Here is a 24,164-nt window from a genome sequence, read left to right as displayed (position 1 = left end):
ATAATACAACATTTTCTAACAAAATGGATATCCACACATCTTCATCAAAAAGTGCCTGACCACTCAACCCAATATAGCACAACCAACAGAAACCTTAAAAAGAATAACATTGCCAAACATCAAAAACATTTCAGAAACCACCAACAAACTATTACATCCACAGAGAATCAGTGTAGCACACAAGTCAACTAAAGCCCTTCAAAACATCCTAAGTAAAATAAAAGACCCAGCAGGCCCCAGAAGGAAAAACAGGACTCATCTACAATATACAGTGTAATGACTGCATCAGCCATTACAAGAGTTAAACAGGCAGAAAACTGGCAGAACGAATCTAGGAATACCAACCAGCAGTCAGAAGACATGCTGAAAACTTTTTATTTTCACAACATATGGATAGATGTAACCATAGTTTCAACTGGGAAACTGTGATCATCCTAGACCAAGTCAAGCTTTAAAATGCTAGAGAATTTGTAGAAGTCTGACACTCTGAAAAATTATCCATCAATAGCATACAGACATAAACAATACTTACATACTGTGCAAAAGAGAAAATCAACAAGCCAAAAATGGAACAAAAAGCACAGTTGAAAAAGCTGAGCTATTCTACTTAGAATATTTCAGAGGAAAGGAGGAAGAAGCTAGAAAGGAAGAGTCACTAATTGAATTCCAAGAGGAGTGTATAGCAGTAATTGAAAAAGAGAAAGAAGAAGGTGCAGTAGGTGGTGTACCCAGAGAGCAGCATATATTACACTTATACCAAAGGAGGATACAGACCTGCAGCAAGTTAAAAATTACAGACCTATATCCCTATTAAATTCAGACTATAAAATTTTTGCTTCAATTTTGGCAGAAAGACTAAAAAGATATTTAAATAACTTTATCCATATTGATCAAAATGGATTCCTGCCAAAGAGACAAATCAAAGACAATGTGAGAATTATTTTGGATACGCTGGAATACTATGAGGCACATCCTGAGAAGCAAATAGCTTTGATGTTTTTAGGTGCACAAAAAGCCTTTGACAATGTGAGTTGGTGATTTATGTTATTGCAATTGGAAGAAATAGGCTTTGGTAAAAAAATTCACTCAAGCCATTGAAACGATATACTATGAACAAACTGTAAAGGTGATGGTAAATGGGGAACTAACAGAATCTATAGATATAAGAAAAGGGACAAGGCAAGGTTGTCCACTGTCGCCCCTGCTGTTTGTGTTAACATTGGAAGTGTTGAATAGGAATCTTAGAGAAAACAAAGAAATAAAAGGAATGAAAATAAAAAAGGAATAAAAAAGGTATAAATTGCAAGCCTTTGCAGATGACCTGGTATTTATATTGGAAGATCTATTGGAAACAGCACCTAAATTAATAGAAAAAATAGAAGAATGTGGAAAAGTAGCAGGTTTGAAAATAAACAAAGATAAAACAAAAATATTAAAAAAGGAACAAAAAGACTTTCCACATCAGCAATCAAAACCGTGATGAGCATAGATTAATTTCAAGTTTAATATCACACCAACAATCAAGACGTGCACGATATCCCAAACAAGGAACTGCCAAACAAACTAACAATAAACATACCAACAAAAGAACCTCTAGACTACTCCCGCCAACACTGACAGAGCAAGCCACTAGAACAGGAGTGTCAAACTCAAGGCCTGCAGGACAGAGTGGGGTGCTTAGATCTGGCCTGATGGGCCATCCTGTAAATGAAGAACTGGCTCTCGGTGCCTCTGCCAGCAAAAAAGAGATTGAGAGGGTCACATGTGGCCCTCCTGGGCTCCATTTTTTGCTGCAATGGCTTCTTGCAGCACTCTGCCAGCAAAAATGGTGCTTGTGGTCCACACAAGCTCCGTTTTTGCTAACAGAGTGTTAGCAAAACGAACTACTAGCAAAAGTGCCATTGATCACATGAGTGATGTTGAGCTGGCCATGCTCCCTGGCCATGCCCCCCACCCCAGGTCAAACACAACCCTGATGTGACCCTCAATGAAATTGAGTTTGGCACTCCCGCACTAGAATATAAACTGAGAGCAAACCTGACTCATTATTAGCTCTGAGGATGTTACTTAGTTTAGGTAATGAAATGTCTGCAAGAAAACAACCAACTTCAGAGACCACCAAGGATCACTCACATATTGGGAAAACCATCCATTCAGGAAATAGCATCAGTGGAATGGACTAAAGGGGCGATCATTAAGGGGGGGAAAAACCTACAGAACACTATAGAAAAAGCTGGAATAATAGACTTCCATATTGAAGCCAACTGAAGTGGAAGCCTCTCAAATATTAAACTTCAGAACTGTATAATGTATAATTTGCTATAGGTTCTTTTTAAAAATTGCTCATTCCCATTTCTGTTTCTTCCCTCCATTTTTGAGTTATTAATGCATTTCAATAAAACCATGAAAATAGAAAAAGCAACCTTGGGACAACTTCAGGTATGATTGCTTCAATATTATTTTTGCATGGCATTTAGCTTGCCAAGGTGCAATGCATTCCCAAGCATTGGTAAAACACCAAGCAAAATGGATCTTCATACACTTTAATCAGAATTTTGTGTGTGTGTGTTTGAAATGCTATAAACTATTTTTAAGATGGAAGAATAGAGAATTTCTAATGCATTGGTTCCACTTCAGAAATAGAGGGCAGGTAATTTAGAGCTCTAGGGAGAAACTGAGATGCATCTGTATGCATATATCTGAATAAATGGAAGTGAAGTGAACTCTGGTCAGCTCCATACCCATCATATTGCCCAGAATTGTTCTCTCAGCACTTAATGACTGAAGTTCTTTGAATGGAAGGAAGAAAGGAATACCGTAATTTAATGGAGGCAGTTATCCAAATGCAATTGTGCAGCTTTTCACCTCATTTACCTAGCTTTCTCCTTGTCTGCATTTACAAAGTTGCTGCTGACAATGCAAAGTTCTGAAAAGAAAATGAAAAGAATGAAAAGAATTGAAAAGAATGTGCTAAATTACCCTATCTGCTTGAAGAACAAAAACTTGCCATAGAGATAGCTCAATTACACATAATACCAATGTAAACCTGGAAAGAATGAAGAGAATCTCAAAAAGGCAAATTTGAACTATGGATTATTACCATTCATAGTTTAGAGACATATGTCTGATGTAATCAACCATGGGCCTTTTGAATAGTGTTGAATAGTGTTGAACAGTAGTGGCCAGTAAGTGTTTAAACACTAATTCTGTCAGTTTGATTGCCATCAGTGCTCTAAGCATCGTGCTCTAAGCATCTTTTCTCAGCTGGCTTGCAAAATTCCCAAAACATTAACAATAGGCTTTTGTGAAATGATACAAGCCAGTTCCAGCACACTTCTGATGTTGAACCACAGCCATCAATAAACATGTCCAAAGGTGAAAGACCATTCTTAGCTTATAAAAGTATGCTAAAGCAAGAGTCTCCAACCTTGGCAACTTTAAGCCTGGAGGACTTCAACTCCCGGAATTCCCAAGCCAGCAAAGCTTCTGGGATTCTGGGAGTTGAAGTCCTCCAAGCTTGAAGTTGCTAAGGTTGGAGACCCCTGCACTAAAGAGTATTTCACTTAAAATGGAAAGAAAGGCTACTTAGCAATGCTTCTACGCTGCACTAGAGAATAACAGGATGATTAGTCAACCTTCAATCAGACATCCATTGGTTCTCCACAAAGGGCAGCACCAAATAGGAATATGCCTTAGTACCAGTCCATTTTATTCTTTGTACTGTTAAGGCAGTAAGGTATTTGGGTCCACTGTGTTTTTAAAAGATGCATATTTATATTATATGTACAGAAATGTCAACATATATAGTGGAAGAGGGAAAGTGAGACTATAACTGGAAGAGGAAGAACAGATTTGGGTGACATCATAGGAATTGGGGAAGGAGCAATAACTTGCTCAGGATTCCTTTCAACTTGATTGATCTTCCAAATTCAGCTTTTGCTGTTATCATAACTATGTGCATTCTTTTGGTGCATTTATTGCTCATGAATATAGGCGCATTTTTAAGAGCAGGAGTATTACTTTACTTTATGTATATGCCTTTTGACCCCAGACAAGGAGTTGCCAAAGGCCTAGGCTGAGGTTGACATTCTTTTTTCAGGATTTGGGTGCCACCAGTTGCTTAAATGCAATCAGGATGTGGTTTAAACACAAGATACTACTTTTTATGCTAAAGAGAAACTTTCCCCCCAGCAAAGAATCTTAGCTCAAAGCTAAAATACAGATACTTTTCTGCTCAGTAACAAATGTCACTGCTCAGTAACAAATGTCACTGTCCCTTCAGGACAGTGATTAAGTCTAATTGCAGGTAAGACAATTATGTTGGATCTTAGAGCAATTTTCTCACTATTTAAGAAACTGCTAAAGAACATGTGCTTAACCAAGTGACCCTTTTTTCCGTATAGCTTTTAGCTGGCAGCTTGAGAGGTAGTAATTATCTGTTTGTCATCTCCACCTACAGCTGAGGTTGTGGCTGTTGGAGGACTGCTCTTAAGCATATAGTGGGTGGACTAATTTGCATCCAAGGCTTCATGCCTCCTAATGTTTCTTTTGTTTTCCAGCACATCGCAAAAAATGTTGCTATGCCATTCCCCAAAGGGATCCCTTCCTTCTGCAATCAGCCATCAATTTGTTTCTACTCAAAACAGACATGTCCCCACTTCCATGTTCTCTCTCCTCTCTCCCCCTCTCTCTCCTCCCCCTCCCTCTCTCCAAGGTATATCAGAAATGAAGTGATATGTGAACTAGGCATATACATATGCTAGGCATGTCATTTCATGTACATATAGTTGACACAATTACTCAGTCGCCCCAACTCTATAACAAATTAAGGGATTGCAGGATTGTAAAAAGAAAAAAAAGCTAGGCATTTGTATACAGCACACATACACGTTTAGTTTAGTTTATTGTCATTGCACCTCGTACAACAAAATCAAACACCATCAAACACCATCTTCAGTGCACATCATGACCATAAAAATAAACACACATACATCCTTCAGCCTCCACACATAGAACTGAAAATCCCTGACACCGCACTAACACTGCACTATACAGCAGAATTCAAAATTAAATACCATCTTTATACATTATGACTATGCAAATAAACACAAACACATATATTTCACATTCTGTACATTGAATTGAAAACCCCTGATATTGCATTAATATTGCAGTATACAGTAGAATTCAATAGAGTTATTGCCTGGGATAGAAGCTGTTTTTCAGCCTATTTGTCCTTGTTTTTATTATCTTGCCAGATGGTAATAATTCAAAAAAAGGGTGCCCAGGATGAGATGGATTTTTGAGAATGTTTTGAGCTTTCTTAAGGCAGCGGGAACTATAAAGCTCTTCCAAAGAGGGGAGAGGGCAACCAATGATCTTCTGGGCAATGACATTAACCCTCTGGAGTGCTTTCCTATCTGCCACTGTGCAATTGCCAAACCATACAGAGGTGCAGTAAGTTAAAATACTCTCTATGGTGCAGCAGTAGAAGGTCACCAGCAGTTTTTCATTCAGTGGTTGTTTTCTGAAAAGTCTCAGGTAGTATAATCTCTGCTGGGCCCTTTTGACCAGGGCTGCAATGTGGGCACTGCAGGTCAGGTCCTCTTTTAGGGTAACACCCAGAAACTTAAAACTGGCCACTTGCTTCACTTGGTCTCCATTGATAAGCAAGGGCTGGATGTCTGATCTGTTCCTTCTATAGTACACTATAAGCTCCTTGGTCTTATTGGTGTTGAGGACCAAGTTATTGTCTCCACACCACGAAAGCAAACAGTCCATCTCATCCCGGTAGGCAGACTCATCCCCCCAGAGATAAGTCCCACCACTGTTGTATCATCTGCAAATTTAGCTGTAGCATTACTAGCGTGAGTGGGAATACAGTCGTGCACATAAAGAGTATAGAGTAAGGGACTCAACGTACAACCCTGTGATGTACCAGTGTTAAGAATAAGGGCTGAAGTGGTATGATTACCTAATCTGACCCTCTGTGAGCAGCCAGACAGGAAATCCATAATCCAAAGGCAGATTGAATTAGAAAGGTCCAGAAGTTTAGACACTAGTCTATGTGGAAGAATTGTGTTAAACGCAGAACTAAAATCCACAAAAAGCATCCTCACATAGCCCTCTCCTCTGCTATTCTAGTGGAGTCAGAGCAGTGTGAAGACTGATGGCTATAGCGTCCTCTGTAGATCTATTTCTTCTGTATGCAAACTGGTATTTATCAAATGTATGCGGAAGACCAGAAATGATGTGCCGGCAGACCAATTTCTCAAAGCACTTCATGATGATAGGAATGAATGCCACTGGTCTGTAATAGTTGAGGTTATTGATACAGAACCTCTTTGGCAGCAGAACAAAAGTGGAAGCCTTCAAACAAGATGGAATAGTGAACTAGGATAAAGACCGATTGAAGATCCTGATAAAGACTCCAGCCAATTGATCAGCACAGTCTTTAAGCACTCGGTCAGAGATACCATCAGAAATAGCAGCCTTTCTAGGGTCCACAGCCCTCAGAATGCTCCTCACTGCCTGTTCCTCCACAATGAAGTGGGGGCCACAATTGGCTGGTAGTTGTGTTTTATCTGTCTCTGATGTCTCCACTTCAAAGCGAGCAAAGAAATGATTCAGTTCCTCTGCCAATGAAGCATCCCCCTCAGCAGGGATGATATTGGTCAGTTGATGGTTGGTAATTTGTTGAATTCCTCGCCACACCTGCCTCACGTTATTGTTATAAAAATTATCCTCAATCTTCCTCTTATAATCAGTCTTGTCCTTCTGAATACCTTTCTTCAAATTAGCTCTGGCAACACTGTATCTTGCCCCATCACCAGACCTAAAGGCCTTGGTCCTGTCATACAAGAGGCGCTGGACTTCTTTGGTCATCCAGGGTTTCTGATTGGTATAGATCCTAATACGTTCATCCACAGTGATAGAATCTGTGCAGTGTTTGATATAGCACAGAACAGTTGCAGTGTGCACCTCTAGGTCAGGGTGTAAAAGATGTCCAAATTTGTGTTCTCAAAACAATCCTGAAGTTGTTGGGAAGCATCTTCTGGCAAAGATTTCACTGTCTTTATTATAGGCAGAGCCTGTCTCCTAAGAGGGATGTACGCTGGTGCTAAAAGCAGTAACATATGGTCTGATTGTTCCAAATGTGGTAATTGTATAACCTTATAGCCATGTTTGATGTTGGTATATACTTTGTGCAATATGTTTGCTCCTCTAGTAGCACACTTAACATGCTAATAAAATTTAGGGAGCACTGCTTTTAAATCAGCTTGATTAAAATCCCCCGCTATGATATGCACAGCATCAGAATACTTATTCTGCTGATTACTAACAATATTATACAAGAATCAAAAAGCTATGGTAGTATAGGCATCAGGTGGGACATAGACTGCAGTTATCAAAACCACGCTTAATTCCCGAGGAAGATATATGGAGTCATATTCTCCAGATCCATGGAGCAGTGTGCTAGGTATGTCATTTTAGATATGGACACTGTTAAGGGACAATGTTCAAACTCAAATGCAGGATGTTGGGCAGGAGGGAATTGAGAAACAGAGAGAGGAAGAAAGAAAAAGAGAGATGAGAAAGAGAGAGGGAGAAAGAAAGAGATACATGGAGAGAGATACCTGTTTAAAAGAAAATAGAAAATGGCTCTTTGAGTGTTTAAGGTTGCAGACCCCTGGGTTAGGCAAACACCATGGTCATTAAGTGAACCTTGCAGTCATTAAGCAAGCACTGGTTGTTAAACAAGTCCATTTTCCCCAATTGACATTTTTAACCGGAAACCAAAAGGAATTGTTGGAAACTGCCAAAAAACAAAGAAAAACCATAGACTGTGTGGGGTGTTGTAATTGGTCATCTGTGTGCGTGTCATGTGTGGGATGTTGTAACTGGTCATGTGTGTGTTTTGCTATCAAAACACCCAAAACAGGTCAAGTAGCTCTAGGGAAGTCAGTCGTATATTAGAACACTTGCTAAGCAACTGCCCATTAAGCAAGGACACTTATATTTGGTTTGCTAGTGTCATGCCCTTGTTGGAGTCTGATTCTGAGGGGGAGATTGAGGAACTGACAGGGAGTGGAACTGTGGCTTCGGTGGCTGTGAAAGAAATGGGGGAAGAGTACAATCTAGTTGGGCATTCAGAGGAAGACCCAGGACCATCCCCTCTTCAACCTAGGACATGCAGGGAGGAAAAGGGAAGGGAGCAACATGTCTTACAGGAAAGGAAAAGGCCCTGATCCCTTTCCTTAGTTGCAGCTGAGAGAACAGGATATAAGTGGGGCATTTTGAATAGCTTTTTGCTGGAAGCAAAGCATGCTTTATCTTGGTCAAGGCTTATCTGGGTTTTGGCGTCTTCCCAACTGTGGTTGCTGCATTATCTTGTGGAAGTTGCAATTTATTATCCTGGCCTGCTGTGTTAATAACTCCAGTGTGGTTTGTGTTGGTTTTTTTTTTCCTAATCATTTTTACTTTTGGTTCGGACTGCATTTACTCTCTTCTTAGACTGTTTTTGGCAGAGTTTGATAAGTCAAGGATAATTGGACATTGGGGCCCAATTTGGAGGCATTAAAGGGAATTTATTCTACTTTTGTGACTGTGTTATTTTTGTGCCACAGTCCGGTTAATCACAGCTAGTCACATGGCCATCTAGTCACATGGTCACCTAGCCATGACCACCAATCACATGACCACCAAGCCACACCCACAAATTATACTATGCCCACAGAACAGGTTGTTAAGAAATTTGAATCCCATCCCTGTCTATTTTGCAGTATCTGTGAGAGAAATCTATTGGGCAACCACTTAAATATGAGCTGGCAGTATGCTGTAACTCCCCAAAAAACCCAATGCAGTGCTAGTTGGCATTAACAGAGAATCAAGATCATATGAAAGTTAATACCACTTTATAATGCCTTGGTAAGACCACACTTGGAATATTGCATCCAGTTTTGGTCATCATGACATGAATAAAGTTTTGACATTCCAGAAAGAGTGTAGAGAAGAACAACAAATAAGATTAGGGCACTGAAGCTAATTTGTTTGAAATGGTATAAGATCTCCTGCATTAGAAGACTTCCAAGGTCACTTCCAAATCTGTTATTCTGTTATTATGCTGGTTGTCTCCAGTCAGTGTTTTCTCATTTCTGCTCAGCTTTCAACATCTGAGCCATATATGTTTTTTGCATGCCTCCTCTAACCTGATGCATTAACTCCTATCACTTTCGACCAGATCATGATTGCTGCAGTTCAAAATTTCTAGAGGGCAGCTGGTATGGAAAGCTTTCCTTAGCAATTTTAGTCTCGCTCTTTTTTGAAATATAATATTTGTGGAAGGATTTTTTAAAAATAAAAACAATACCAATGTTAGAAAAGAAACAAAGAAAATAAGAAAGGATAGTGATTAAATAAGAAGGAAAAGAAATTAGAAAAGATTATAAAGAAATGATTTCCAACCTTTTTTGACAATGATTATAAAATATATATTTTATCCTCTTTATTTAAGGCTATGTAATAATTTTCTTCTTTCTATAAGCTATTCTTTCTCATCTTCAAATCCATAAATCATAGGTTCATTTTTCTTCCTTTTCAACAAAAAGTCCATCAGGGGTTTCCAGTCACAGATAAAGAAGTTGTTGATGTTTCTCTAATTAAATATGTTAATTTTGACATCTCTGCTAGTTCTATCAGCTTCATCAACCATTTCCCCACTGCAGTTTAGTCTTTCCATTTATATGCAAAAACTGCTGCTTATAATAGTCTCATAGCAGTCATTGTATATAAACATAATATTCCATTGTTCTTTTCTAATTGAGTATCCATCCATTAATCCCAGCAAGAAAAGTTCTGGCTTAAGTCGAAAGTTCATCTTTAAAATTCTTTAAATTGTTATATTATTTGCATCCAGAAATTTCTGGTTTTCTTTATAAGTCCTTAAAGATAAACGGACTCTTTATGTTGACCACATTTTCAACACAAATTTGAAGTACCTTGATACATTCTAGACAATTTTTCTGCAGTCATATATCAGTGATTACATCATTTCATAAAAATTGCCTTTCATGATGTAAATTTCAATCCTTTTAACCACATATTTTCCTACTGTTCCATAAGTATATTGTATCCAAATTTCTTAATCAATTTTATCATGCAGCTTTTCATTTATTTCTTTTCTCTTCCGGTCTGCAGCACTTCGGACCAGGCAGGAATCCGCGACTGTGTGCGGTTTCTGCCTGTGTTCACTGCCCGAGTGCCCCGAGCCATCCGGCTTTGGGGCTAAGCCACCTTCGTAGAAGGTGGTGAAGACAGGGGGGATCTGTCAGGGATGAGAGACATCGCATCTCTCTTCCCTAGCCGGCTAAACCCCCTTTTCCAAAGGCAGCTGAGCGGTGGTCAGCAATGGTCGCCACATAGAAGAGCTCAGCCGGAAAAAGAAAGTGCAGGAGGAGCTGTGAAGAAATGAAAGTGATCTTTCCTGACCGGGACAAGCAACAGTGAAAGTATCCTGGAATTCAAAATTTACTAAAGATACATTGTTCCCAGATTGTGCTAAGCGGCAAATGGAAATTAAAGGGAAAACTTTTTTTCTTTTCACTCTCCTTCCAAACGTAACAGCGATAGAACTTTATGAGAAATCGGAAAACCCGCATTGGAGGTATGCTAAATGCTAAAGGCTATGCTAATGCTAAGGGGATATGGATTTCTGAACATTTAAAGAAAAATCTTTTTTGCTGTAAGTGGGAAGGGAGAGGAAAAAAATTGGAGTAGAATTTGAAAACAAGGAGGAGACTGCCTAGAATTTTAAAGAGCTATTTGAACATTAATAAGACTTCAAAAAGATATGTTTTAATTGGAACTTTGTGATTTAACAGCAACCCCAGAAAAAGAAATGGAAGAAAGAAAAAAGTGCTAAAAGAAATAGTTTTTTTGGACTGTTTGGTGACTTTGGAACTTTGGGGAATTATTTTTGGTCAAAAGCACTTGGGTGGTTGTTTTAGTTTCCCTCTTGAAGTCTGTAACTTTTATTCTTCCCATCATCTCTTTATTATTTTATTTTTATTACTTATGAGTCTACTAAAATGGAAAAGAAAAATATTGGGGGGGTAACAATACTACAATGATACTAATAATACTCATCTTTTAAACCATAATAATATTTGTTTAACACATCCTAAATTAAAATTTGCAACTGCAACCATGACAGCCTTAGAACTGATTTTAGCAGCAGAATAAAAATTTAAAAATTTAAATAACTTCACCAGAATGCCATCATCAGAAAAATATTATTGGCTTGTATTTGATAGCCTCTGGCACTTAAGATAGCTCTGTTATGGAATTAGACATTGGTTAAGGATATATTATCTCTTGAAAACCTTGGTACGGTTCCACATTTTTGTTAATATGAGCACCAATACTTTTGAAAAATTATGTTATTAAAAACTTAAATAGCTAGGCAATGCCCATTCACCCACTTTACAAAGTTACAAACATAATTGCATATTACAGACCCCGCCAGAAACAAAGACTGCCTGTATAGACTAAACTGATATTGATTAGATATTTTGAAAAAGAGTTTCAAACTGATTTCACTGATCAGTGCATTGGAAGTCTGTGACCAAACTCCTCATAATACATAAATGAGTTAGCTCAGTGCAATCATCAAACTACATTGGCTGAGAGTCCCAAAAAACAGGAACCTGATGAATACAGTCATTTTGAAAGCTTATTTACAAAGAATAGCTTAATAGACAGGCAAAATATGAAGGGAAATATTTTCTGTATATGATTATGTATCTCTACCAAGCACAAGCAAAAAGATTTTCAGGATGCCATTGAGGTAAATCCTCTAAAACCAATTGCTTGAATGTTGTTACATTAAAAGCATATCCAAATCTAAGTTATGACCATAATGCAGCCAACCCATCAAGATCGTAACTCAGTTATAAAGGAGGTCAATCATGTGACCAACCCAACTGCACAGTCTTTTTTGTGGCAGTCATTAAGTGGCTGCAAAGCAAATCCATGGTCAAGTGAACATCACAGTCATTAACAAAACAATAGCTCATCTAGGTGTAGTTTTGCTGAAAACCAGAAGCAAATGCCAGTTTTCAACAAAACTGTCCTAAAATGTGGTTAAATGTGGTTCAACTGCCAAGTTCCTAAAATACAGTCATGTGACTGTGGGGGAAGGGCAACCAGTCATAAGTAACCCTCACTGGAACTTAGAACGGTTGCTTAGTGACCAGTTTTAAGTCAAGAGCTACCTATAAATATATTGTTCCAGTATAGAATATATTTTAGATTTATCTGAGCCTATATAGGTAGTCCTTGGCTTACGACCACAATAGAGCTCTACATTTCCATTGTTCAATGAGACAGCTGTTAAGTGAACTTTGACCCATTTTATGACTTTTCTTGCTACAATGGTTAAGTGAATCACTGCAGCTGTTAAGTGAGTCACATGGTTGTTAAACGAATCTGGCTTCCCCATTGACTTTGCTTGTCTGAAGTTCGCAAAAGGGAATCACATGACCTGGAACACTGCAACCATCATAAATACAAATAAGTTACCAAGCATTCAAATTTTGGTCATATGACTATAGGGATGCTGCAATGGTCATAAATGTGAAAAACAGTCATAAGTCACATTTCAGTGCCATTCAAATGATGACTAAACAAATGGCTGTAAGTCAAGGACTAGCAGTAGCTTAGGCAGGTTTTGAGAGCTGAGCTGGAGGATGCAACCATTCAAAATTTCTGTGGGGAATGTCTGGTTTGTTTTCTCTGTTGAATCTGTTCCATCCCACCTTTCAGCTTTGCTGGGAACATATCTGCTTCTCATCCAGACTTTGAGACACACTCTGGAGCTTTCCTATAAACCTCAGTCCTCCAGACACTTTAACCCTTTTCCAGAATGGTCTCATTTGGCTGAAGGCTCCCAGAACAACTTGGCTAGATTATACTCTTCATTTCTGACAATAATGAAATGGTATACACCTAGGTGATTTGCAGTGGAACGAGTTCCAAGCTTATATAAGTTGCAAGGTTTATATAAGATTTAACTTTCAAGGTCTTTTCTCCCATCATTCCAACTTACAAAGTCTTTGGCGATTCATCTGATGATCTTGGTTTTGTTAGACGAGTTTATGGAATTTCAGCCCTGAGAATTATTGGATGGTCCCTTTTCAGAGCCAGCCCTTCCAAAAACTACTACAGCCACCAAGGGTATAGCGTGGGGGTGCTTACTGTGGATGTTCTATCCCTCTTTTCATCATCATAATTTGCAGGGGCTTTTAAAGGTTGTGGAAGGATGATAGCTTGGAGTCATATAGCAGTAAAGATGTTTACTTGTTTTGAACCTTCAGTGGTTCAAAGAGCAGAACATGAATTGAACAATATTACTTCCACTATTAGTCAACTGGAGGAAACACTACTTTAAATTCATGTTTATTTTACAAATATTTAACAGTAAAACTCCATAATTGCACCAAACATTTGTAATTTTTTAAAAAAGTTTTCATTAAATGCATTGCATTTCGAAAGTGGAATTTTTGAAATAGACAAAAATTGTCATTTCCACAAAGTATAACAACAGATACTGAACAACAGACACTGATTGATGATGCAAACACCTGTGGCAATCCACTAACCATGGCCTTTGTTAGATCCAGTTCTTTCAAAAATAATTATGTACCATCTACTAATTTAGTTATATATTTGTATCAGTGGATACAGTGTAAATATGATGTTGTAGTCATCACATTTGGAGCACTTCCCATAGCAGGAAACACGGAAAGAATCGCTAACACCAGTAGCTTCTAGGCCAATATACCAAGCAAAACATTGATTTAAATACTTGGGTCTAAATCTTTTAGGGCTTTAAATAGTAATTCAATGATCTCATAATGAATCTTTTACATTACAGGAAGCACTGTTGTTTGTAAACTTATTTAATGGTTCAATTTATGATGTTTCCCCAAAAATATTATATTTTGGGGGGCTCCAAAATAAGCACTATGGCTTATTTTTAGGGAAACATGATTTCAAACTGATCAACCTGGCTGGGGCTCCTGTCTCTTTGGCACATGCACATGCACAAGAGGTGACAAGCATGTGGGGACCAACAGTATCTGGCAGCAGCTGTAGCCCACCAGCCCTTTGTCAGCGCACACTGGACCTGTATAGCCCTCATAGCGCAGGTGAAGTGTTTCTCTGTCCAAGTAGGAGATGGAGGCAGAGGTGTGGGGAGGAGGCAGGTAATCTGGATGCACTGCATGGGGGTTGCAGGCAAGCTGAAAGACATAAAAATGAGCCTCCCAGGGCTGCCCATCCACTTCAGTCTATTGACTTTGGGCTTTCCAGCAGCCCATGCAGCATGTCTGGATCACCTACCTTCACCCCACACCTCTGCCTCTGTCTGCTGCCACTTTGTGAAGATGAGCCTTCTGTGTCTGCCAACCACTCTGGCCCACTGACTCGTGGCTTTCCCATGGCCCATGCGGTCATTCAGATTACATGCTTTCCTCCGCCTCTGCCTCCAACTGCTGCTTGGACAAGTATTCATCTGTGCTGCATGGGCTGCAGCTGCTATTGGACACCATCAGCCTGCTTGTGCTCAGCACCTACTGTGCTGGCCATGCCCACCCTCCTTCACTAGGGCTTATTTTTGGGATAGGGCTTACATTAGGTATCACTTAAAAATCAGGGAAGGACTTATTTTCAGGGTAGGTCTTATTTTCAGGAAAACAGTTGCATTAACATTCTTAAACTGCAGTATTATGACCATATACTATTCAAGGATAGCACTTTTTCTGTAGTAAAGTCATTGAGATAACCTGGCTGTCTAAAGCAGACAAAGGAATTGCAAGGAAAGTTGCCTTTTTTGTACTGATGTTGCACAAATATACAATTATTACAACTCCACTCATAATTCCACAACCTGTTATTTTGCCTCTTATGACACAATATTGCTTCAAGGAAGACTCTGACCTGCTTACAACCTTCTCATTCAAAATAAGTTGTCTTCCTAATTCCCAGTTCCTATCAAGATCTAGTTTTGATAGCAATCAGGAAATAATTATGCCCTTTGTGTTACAGGCAGTATCTTGCACTTATGCAATCCATATTTTTAGATGTCAGATATAACTGTGTCCGATAGATGTTCCACTATGAGAAGTTTTAATGTTGTAGTCAAATATAGATTAATTTGTTCTCTTTTCTCCTGCCAGAAAATACAGATGCCAGTAAACATTCAATTGTGTAATAAAGAGAACTCTTGTCTTCTACAAGCTGAAAGAAATAGTATTACAATAGTGCATCAGGCAATATCATATATCAGATATTTAAACAATGTCTAAGGCATTGCTCACACTGTTTCCAGATAAGCTTTGCTGCAAGAATATTCTATCTGGAAACAGAGTGATTTTTGTATGTAAGTAAATATTACAAGGTTGTTTTCCATTTACAATGCCTTGCACAATTAATTTTGCCTATAAATTGACTATTTATCTCCCAACCATTCAGTCCTATTTTGTATGTAATCTTTTATTTTGGAGATTGCAAGGGCAGTTTTAAATTATTTTTTTCTACCATCTATGCTGCTATTAAGTCAAACAACCTTGCCGATCTGTGTGACTGTCTGAATAAGGCAACTAGATCAAATAATTAGATTTGTGTATTGCATAACATTGGTATAACTCTGAAGTTCTCTCCTCTGTCTCACTTAACAAGATCTCTTACAGATTTTGCCAGGTTCTTTCTATGCAAGGCATATCCTTAGCAAATCAGGTTGTAAACATTTAGAGCATTGAAGGTTAATATTACAATAGTTTTGTCTTTTGGACAAATTTTGAGAGTCAGTTTGGTTCAGTGGTTAAGGCATCAGGCTACAAAACAAGAGGCCATGAGTTCTGGTCCCAATTTAGCCAGGAAAGCCAATTGGGTGTCCTTGGGCCAATCATCCTCAGATCTCATAGGGTTTTTTGTTTTGTGAAATAGAAAAAAGTATGTTGGTTTGTTCCCTGCCTTATTTGTGAAAATGAGGCTTTGTGTGATTCTGGCAGTCCTAGCTATAGCATGTTGCACCAATGAACATAATTAATTAAGGAATGGTTAAAGCTAGCACCTAGTTGCCTCATTCTACACACATATATTTGTGATTTGATTGGCAGCTGACAATCAAGAAGGATATTTTGGTATTGGCAACCCATCAAAAACACTCTAAATCTCAGTCCCTCAATCCAATATCCTAATAAATATCAGCATTTCCAAATTATCTGGAACTTATTTTAACAAGTTTTCTTTCTTATAACTCATTAACAACTTAATATTCTACAATATTAATTACTTCCTTGAGGTTGAAAGATAAAGAACAATGAATCTGTATGTCACGGGAAGTTGAAATAGATTGCTACTATAACAATGACACTCATATTCTTTTTCTTTACTTTTGTTTTTCCTAGCTGTTTTAGATAGATGTTGAAGGATCAGAGACAAGATCAACATTATGGAACAATACTTTTAGTGGCATAAATGTCAAAAAATATTTCCTCCACACAGCCTTCAGAACACTGCCTAAAGAGCCCTAGAAACATAATATCTAAAGCCACCAGAGGTTCAAGAGAACTAGTAGGACTATATTCTTTCTCCAAATCCAGCTTCTGGCATAAATTATCTGCCAATAAGCAAAGCAATCTTAGTATAACTACAGTAACTTTTTTTTAACATTGTTGTAAATCTATCATTTACTGTATATAAATTGCACAAATATTTAAGTCATTAAAAATAGTGTAGTATATTATTTTAATATTTCCAGGTTTCCAGGTTTCTCATTTTCCTCTATTGTCACTTGAATTTTAAATTGTAATCTTTTAGGGAAGACCACAAACACATTAACATTATGATCATCCTAATTATAATAATTAAGAGCAAGGGAATATGTTACAATAAACACTATACAAGAATATTATAAGTTCAGCACTTAGATATGGTAACATATACAGGAAGTTCTATGTGAACTTTGGAAAACAAGTCCACAAATCTTCCCAGAAAGTTACCATTATCATTAGTGATTAAAGAGAATAAATAAATGGGTTATGATATATTATACTATATATATTTTCATTTTCCACAATTTATGATCTTAGGGGTCCCATACATTCAATATAACAGCATTTTATCATCAATACAATTATGCCATTATTTTCTCCAAATTAAAATAGCGTAGCCTGTATTGCTAAGGCCCAACCATAATTTATTGGTTGCTATGATTTAAAAACTGGCATCTTGAAGAGTGATCCATTCCTGCCCAAGAGAGAACAACACGGATACCTCTTATGTAGCCAGCTCTTAAAATAGCTAAGTGGAGCGTTCAGACAGGTACAATTATCTTAATACTTTGCACAAGGATGCATCACTCCAACAACACATTTTGCAAAGTGGCTTTTAAATACTTCGCTATTTTAACCAGATAGAATTCCAGGAAAAAAAATCTTTAAAAAAAACCCCATGAAGTATAAAACAAAGTGTAACAAGAAGTTATATTTGTCATCTTTTTAAGTGAACTGAAGAGCTACATAAAGAATCTGTCTAGAAAAAATCTCACACCTTTAAAATCCAGAACAATTTTATTGTTCATATCACTCACTCCAGAGCACAAATCTATTATTCATTCATTCATTCATTCATTCATTCATTCATTCATTCATTTTGTATGACACTCAACTCTCAATAATTCTGAGTTGCTCATAAGTAAAAAACCTTTTAACCCAAAATACAATTACAAAAAAGAATGCAAAGAATGCTTCATTCACCCTCACTAAAGAATTTGAAAAAGACCAACCTCCTTTGATGCACCGACATCATGAGGATTTTTATATATTATTTCTTTGAATAAAACTTGGTTTTTTATGCCATTTTGAAATGGCAGGCATTCAAAACTTTTGATATAATCATTATACAAGTTTAACACATTTTTAAAAATCAAGGCTTCTTCTTAAAAAAATACCTAAGGGAAGGATAGGAAACTCCTATGGCATCTAGCCACACAAAATCTTTCTAGTGCACTTCTTAGCCATCAAAAGTTTGCATAGGCCCCTAAGCCTCATTTTTAGTGTTCTTGAGTTCTGTTCAACTGTTCAACTATTTTTATTCATTATAGGAAAGTGTTGCACTGAAACAACATGCTAGAGCATAGCATTTTTTGTTGACATTTGTATGTAGCACAAATGATTGGTGTTAATATATACAAAAATTTGAACAATAAAAAAGAAATTATTAGAGAGCAATTTACTGAGGCAGCCATTGGTGGAACCATCTTGTCTGTCTGTCTGTATGTATGTATGTATGTATGTATACAGTGGTACCTTGTTATTCAACTGCTTTGAAATTAACTGAATTTGGTACTCAATACATTTTGATATGAAAATGTTGTCCCGGTACTCATCATTAATTTGGTACTTAATGCACAAGCTTGAGCTTGTTGGTGTCAGCTGCCTTGTGACTCACTACATTATTCTTAATGGGAAAATGTCTTTGGTACTCATCATTGTTTATACTCTTCACTGCCACAAACAATTAAGGATGACTAGTGAGATACCACTATGTTTATCAATATTTATACTGCACACTGAGATATAAAAGGAAAAGGAATGCTAGCTGGCATATTTGACATCAGAGGCAAGATCAGTCTATTTGTTGTTTCTTGGATAAACTAGCTACTGGATAGCCCTTAGTCTTCCCAATTAAATATAGTTTTGAGGTATTTCTCTATGAGCAATTACTTTTATTTTTGCATTTAAAAATGAAGCTCTCTTGCCATATTTCTTCCATTCACTTCTAAAACACTCTGAAGCTTCAGGCTAGATTTTAAATTAAATTATCTGTGACTGAAAATGAATTTTATACTCTAGTAATAGAGGAGGAAAGACTGGGATGGAGGGAACCTATTATAATTTCAAGCCAGAAATGCTTTAAAAACAGAAGAAAATAATGATTATACATAATTTTTCAGGAATTTTAATTTAGTCAGAAAATATTAAAAGAAAATTTCAGTGCAGGAACACTTCCTTAGCTTATTATTGGATTATTGGCAGTGATGGTGAGATAAGATTCATGTCAGAAAGCAAAATGTGTGCACGATTTATGCAAAACATAATGCCTAAAACAGGATTTCATTGAAATTAACTACTATCTGTCATGACAGGAGTCAGAGGTTATCCTAATTGCTAAAAGAAAGGAGCATCACTTCTCCTTATCCCATTCTAACCTTTTCCTCATTAATCCATCCCCATTTTGACATCTACTTTGTAACTGAAGTTCATATTTTAGTACAATTTACAGGCTGAGATTTTCTCTTCTTTGTATTTATCATGTCCAGTGCTACACTCCATTTAAGGGTAGAACTGAAGACAAAAAAGGTTGGACCAGTACAAATTCTAAAAAAGTAATTATAATCCATAAAAATATGAATTATTTTTGTTGCAAAATAGTAATTTTAGGGCATAATTTCACATGCTGCTGAAATTGAATAGTCTAAAGATTGGATATAGATGTGGTGCTTAGCCGATTTTCCACTTTTCTCTTGATCAGTGGTCAAGATATTATATGAGAACACACATATTTTTCAGCAAAGCAACAAGATCCAAGAGATCAAAGAGAGCAAGAAATTCAGTAAAAATAGCAAGACAGTCACAAAGTATTTTAATTCCTTGTTAACTTTATTGACAGCCGCATTTTGCTTAAGCACTATCACAGATCTGCACATCTTTTACTCTTGCATACCTACTGATAATGGAGGAGGAAAGAAGTTGCAACTTCAGCAAGCTTTGAGTGTGGTTCTCCTTTTTATAGCAGCTCCTTTGCTTTCTATTTCAGCAGTCTCATTGATTGTTGTTGTTGTTGTTTAAGTGCAATTTTCACCTAGTAGTTTCTTCAGGGCTACTCTAGTTCCAAACTTACTGGTCTTCATATATTAAAGGCCACATTATCTAGATGGCTTTGGTGTTTGTTTGCTTTCTGGCTCTGCTTGCTATTTCCCCTCCTTAAGCTGTACAGATACAGTCCATAATCTTTATAATAAATTAATTTTCAGGAGAGGTTGAGTAACCAATTAAATATGAAACAAGGAGACTGGGTAGTTCACTGATGGATAGTGAGAGTCACCAGCCAAGTAGTCATCTTTGGAGATCAGGAAGCCAGAAGAGAGGAAAGGAGAGGGTGACATAGTAGTAGGGATTAAGGTGTTGGGAGAGAGAAATCAGAGTGGAGACTAAACTGGACCTGGCCCCATGAAACCTGAGGAAGATGGACATCCACAAGAAAAATGCTATGGGGCTGATGCTATCCTAGTTATTGCTGGTTATCAATACAATAAAACACAACACAGAAGATTTCTGCTTCCTGGGACAGAGACAGATGTTGGAGGAAGCACCCAGTCAGAACTAAGTATGGAGAGGCTCCATAATCAAGAATCTTAATGAAAAAAAGGTTCTCTTCTATTATGGAGGCTGGGAGCCACAGACTATCCCAATAGAATAGCTGAATTGCCTGGGGAATGTGAAGAGGGCCACTGGAAGAAGAAAATATGTTAAAAGAATTATCTATATAAAAAGTCAATCATCTCAGTACTTTTAGAAGTAGCCGTTAGTTAATAACTCTCCCCATCTGATACTTAAAAAACATTCATATGATGTTGCAAAGGTTCTGAAAAAGGAAGCACCATTTTGAGAACAGAAGTGCTATGGCAAAATAAGCCTTCACTGACATGGGAAAGAAATGTAAATGGTACTTCTGGACTAGCTAGATAAGGCAGTACTATCTCAGCTGGAGTTTTATGCCATTTTAAATACAATTCTTCATTTCAATGCAGAGTTATATTAAATTCACACTGCAGCAAACACATAGTTTGTGCAAGAACCTTAATCATAAGTTTCGCTAGTTTCCCACATTTGGTTTGGAGTCCAGGCAAGAGAGCAAATAAAAGATGAGAACATCCAGCCAAGTGTAAATCCAGAAGGATGACTCGTTTCTGACTGATGTCACCCCTTGACTTAACAGATGTTCTCAGTCTGAAAAGAAGAGCTGTGGCCTACCAGACAATTAATATACTGTGAATAATAGGAAATTGTGTTAATTTGGGATCCTGCCTAAAGCCTTGAGGAATTATGAGAAGCAGTGTGATAATGGAAAAACCCTGATGTACTAACTCATGACAAAATTAATAACTCTTATTGAAGAATGATAGAAGCAATAACTGTGCCTTTATTATTCCAGGTGGCCTGCTTGGAACTATTTCCTAACATTAATTTTTAACTAAATTTTAGCATATGGTTACAGCGATAACACACACCCATTAAATTAAGATTAAAGTTGTCTGAACGTATGCCGTTTTGAAATATTAGGTTCATAAGATCTGTTTGATTAAGGAAGAAACATGTGAGTTCGAAATTGGTCATGCATTCATGACCTCCTATGGTAATGTTGTTTACATTTGCATTTCCAGACATTAAGCATAATGACATTTGTAAGCTGTATGTTCAATGTCAATTAATTTAGCCATTCAAAGCAGAGTAATTTAGAACAGAACAGAACAGAATAATAGAGTTAGAAGGGACCTTGGAGGTCTTCTAGTCCAATTCCCTGCTTAGGCAGGAAACCCTACATCACTTCAGACAAATGATTATCCAATCTCTTCTTAAAAACTTCCAGTGTTGGAGCATTTACAACTTCTGGAGGCAAGTTGTTCCACTGATTAATTGTTCTAACTGTCAGGAAATCCTTAGTTTTCTCCTTAATTAGTTTCCACCCATTGCTTTTTGTCCTATCCTCAGATGCTTTGGAGAATAGCTTGACTCCCTCTTCTTTGTGGCAGCACCTGAGATATTGGAAGACTGCTATCATTCCACCCCTAGTCCTTTTCATCAAACTAGACATATACAGTTCCAGCAACCATTCTTTGTATGTTTTAGACTCCAGGCTAAAACATATAAATTTGCATCACTGGGCATCAGCAAAATATGTCTATTATGTCTACATACAGGTAATCCTTGTTTAATTATGGCAATTGGGACCAGCAACTCCATTTCTAGAATATGTAGTCCCAAAGTGTAACATCTCATAAACACACAAACTAACAACATCAGTTCCAGTTGCCATCATGAAGCAAATGCTGTATGGTCAATAGGCGCAATGCCAATGATTGCCATTTGCGACTTCCTGCTGGCTTCCCCTTTGAATTTGCTTGTCAGAAGCTGACAGGAAAGGTTTCAAATGGTGATCATGTGACCAGACAATGCTTGATCATTATGTGTGCCGGTATCCAAATACCCAAATTGTGGTCAATGCTAAATGAGTTATCATTAAACAAGGACTATCACTACTCTATTGCATTGTTCGGATTCTTTTGGTCATCTGTATGTTTTGCAACTTTGGAATTTTGCAGGAAGAGAGGAGATGCATAAAAGACAACTGAGAGATGGACAATCTTTGCTCCAGGAAGCAAAATTGGTGTTGCTAGGTTGTCCTAATGACACTAATAATAAGTATTGAGCACAGGCTCATTATTTTCCATTTGCTGCTCAAGCATTTTTTATAACTTGAAGGAGTTGATATATGGGATCATTTAAGCAATCACATTTTTGCTGGACTATACTAGCAGTTCCATGGTTTGCCACAAATCCATGAAATGAGTTTACCCCTTTCTATTTCCATTTGCACATTGTTAGAGGCAGAAAGTGTATGTTCACATATTATAATAAGGTAGTTTATTGTTATTGGGTGAGCGTATTATATGAATACAGACCCAATAATTTACAAACTATGGTTTTTATCAATTAAAGATGTATTATCCCAGAGGACATGGATTATTTAAAAATAATTATTAAACAAATTATAGTTGTAAAATTTAATTCATAGGGAAAACGATTTTTTTCCTTTTCTACTATTAGGATCTTTGTATCATAATGAGAAAAGTAAAAAATCATGCCCATTTTTTTAAAAAATGAAGCTTCCACTGCAAAGTTTGAGACATTTCTAGCATTCTGCCTAATTAAGCCTGGACTTAAGCATCAATCTCTATGGGCCTTGCCAGCAGTGGTGCAGCCATCTTGAAGATTAGTTCCCAATCTTCTTACAAGGAAGAAATAGAGCAGGGCAAATTAAATTATTCTCACCAGGACTCCATTATTAAATATCTGTCATTCCAGCCTTTCAAATACAGATCTTATTTTCTAAATTTTCCACATGAAAAGCATACATTCCATCATAACTAAATAATGTAACTGGCTAACTTGTCCAAATAAACACTGCTGTTATATTAGGACTTCTTTCATGCCAAAGGCAATCACCATTTCCTTCTTCTGGGATGTTTTTTTTACTCTTCAGGCTAGTCTATAGCTGTAGGATTTCTTGATGATCTTCTGTCCAAGGACCTTCTAGATGCAACTCTGCTCCAAAACAAGTAACCTTACCATGAATGTGTCAGTTTTCTATACGTGGTGGCGGGCAAATTTAGGTATTTTATATAATTTAACACTACATAATAAATATGGGAATTGTCAGTTAGTGAGTGGTTTTTCTTCTGAAATCTTGCCAAGAAAACTGCAAGGACTAGTCCAAGCAGTCACCAGGAATCAGGACTGATTAAAATACACACAAACAAATTATGGAAACAGAGAAATTCCTCAGGATAAGAGTCCCAGTGAAAGTACCAGAAATTATCTTTGAAGAAAGAATATCACAGTGATGCATTATAGAACAGAGACCAGGTATATTGACTCTGCCCCCATAATTATTATGAGGGCATAATTTGAGAGGTGGGCAGGCAGACATTAATACATCTGGGGGAAACAGGGAGATAAATATATCTGGGAGAATAGGGCTAAGATGAAAATCATTGGCCTTATTTAGAACATGTAAATAATAGTTTATTTGGTTTTGGCTCAATCAGTTATGTGATGTTAGCTAGTAATGGTTTACCCACTAAATTATAATTTTAAAAGCCAGAATACGGCATTATATGTGAATCAGTGGTGGTATTCAATTTTTTTTTACTATAGGTTCTGTGGGCATGGCTTGGTGGGTGTAATGGGGAAGGATACTGTAAAATCCCCATTTCCACCCCACTCCAGTGGAAGTATACTGTAAAATCCCCTTTCCCT

Source organism: Pseudonaja textilis, chromosome Z (genome assembly GCF_049901715.1).
Source record: "Pseudonaja textilis isolate UNSWEBS1 chromosome Z, rPseTex1.2, whole genome shotgun sequence".
Classification (NCBI taxonomy): Eukaryota; Metazoa; Chordata; class Lepidosauria; order Squamata; family Elapidae; genus Pseudonaja; species Pseudonaja textilis.
Note: the sequence above shows the minus strand (reverse complement) of the source record.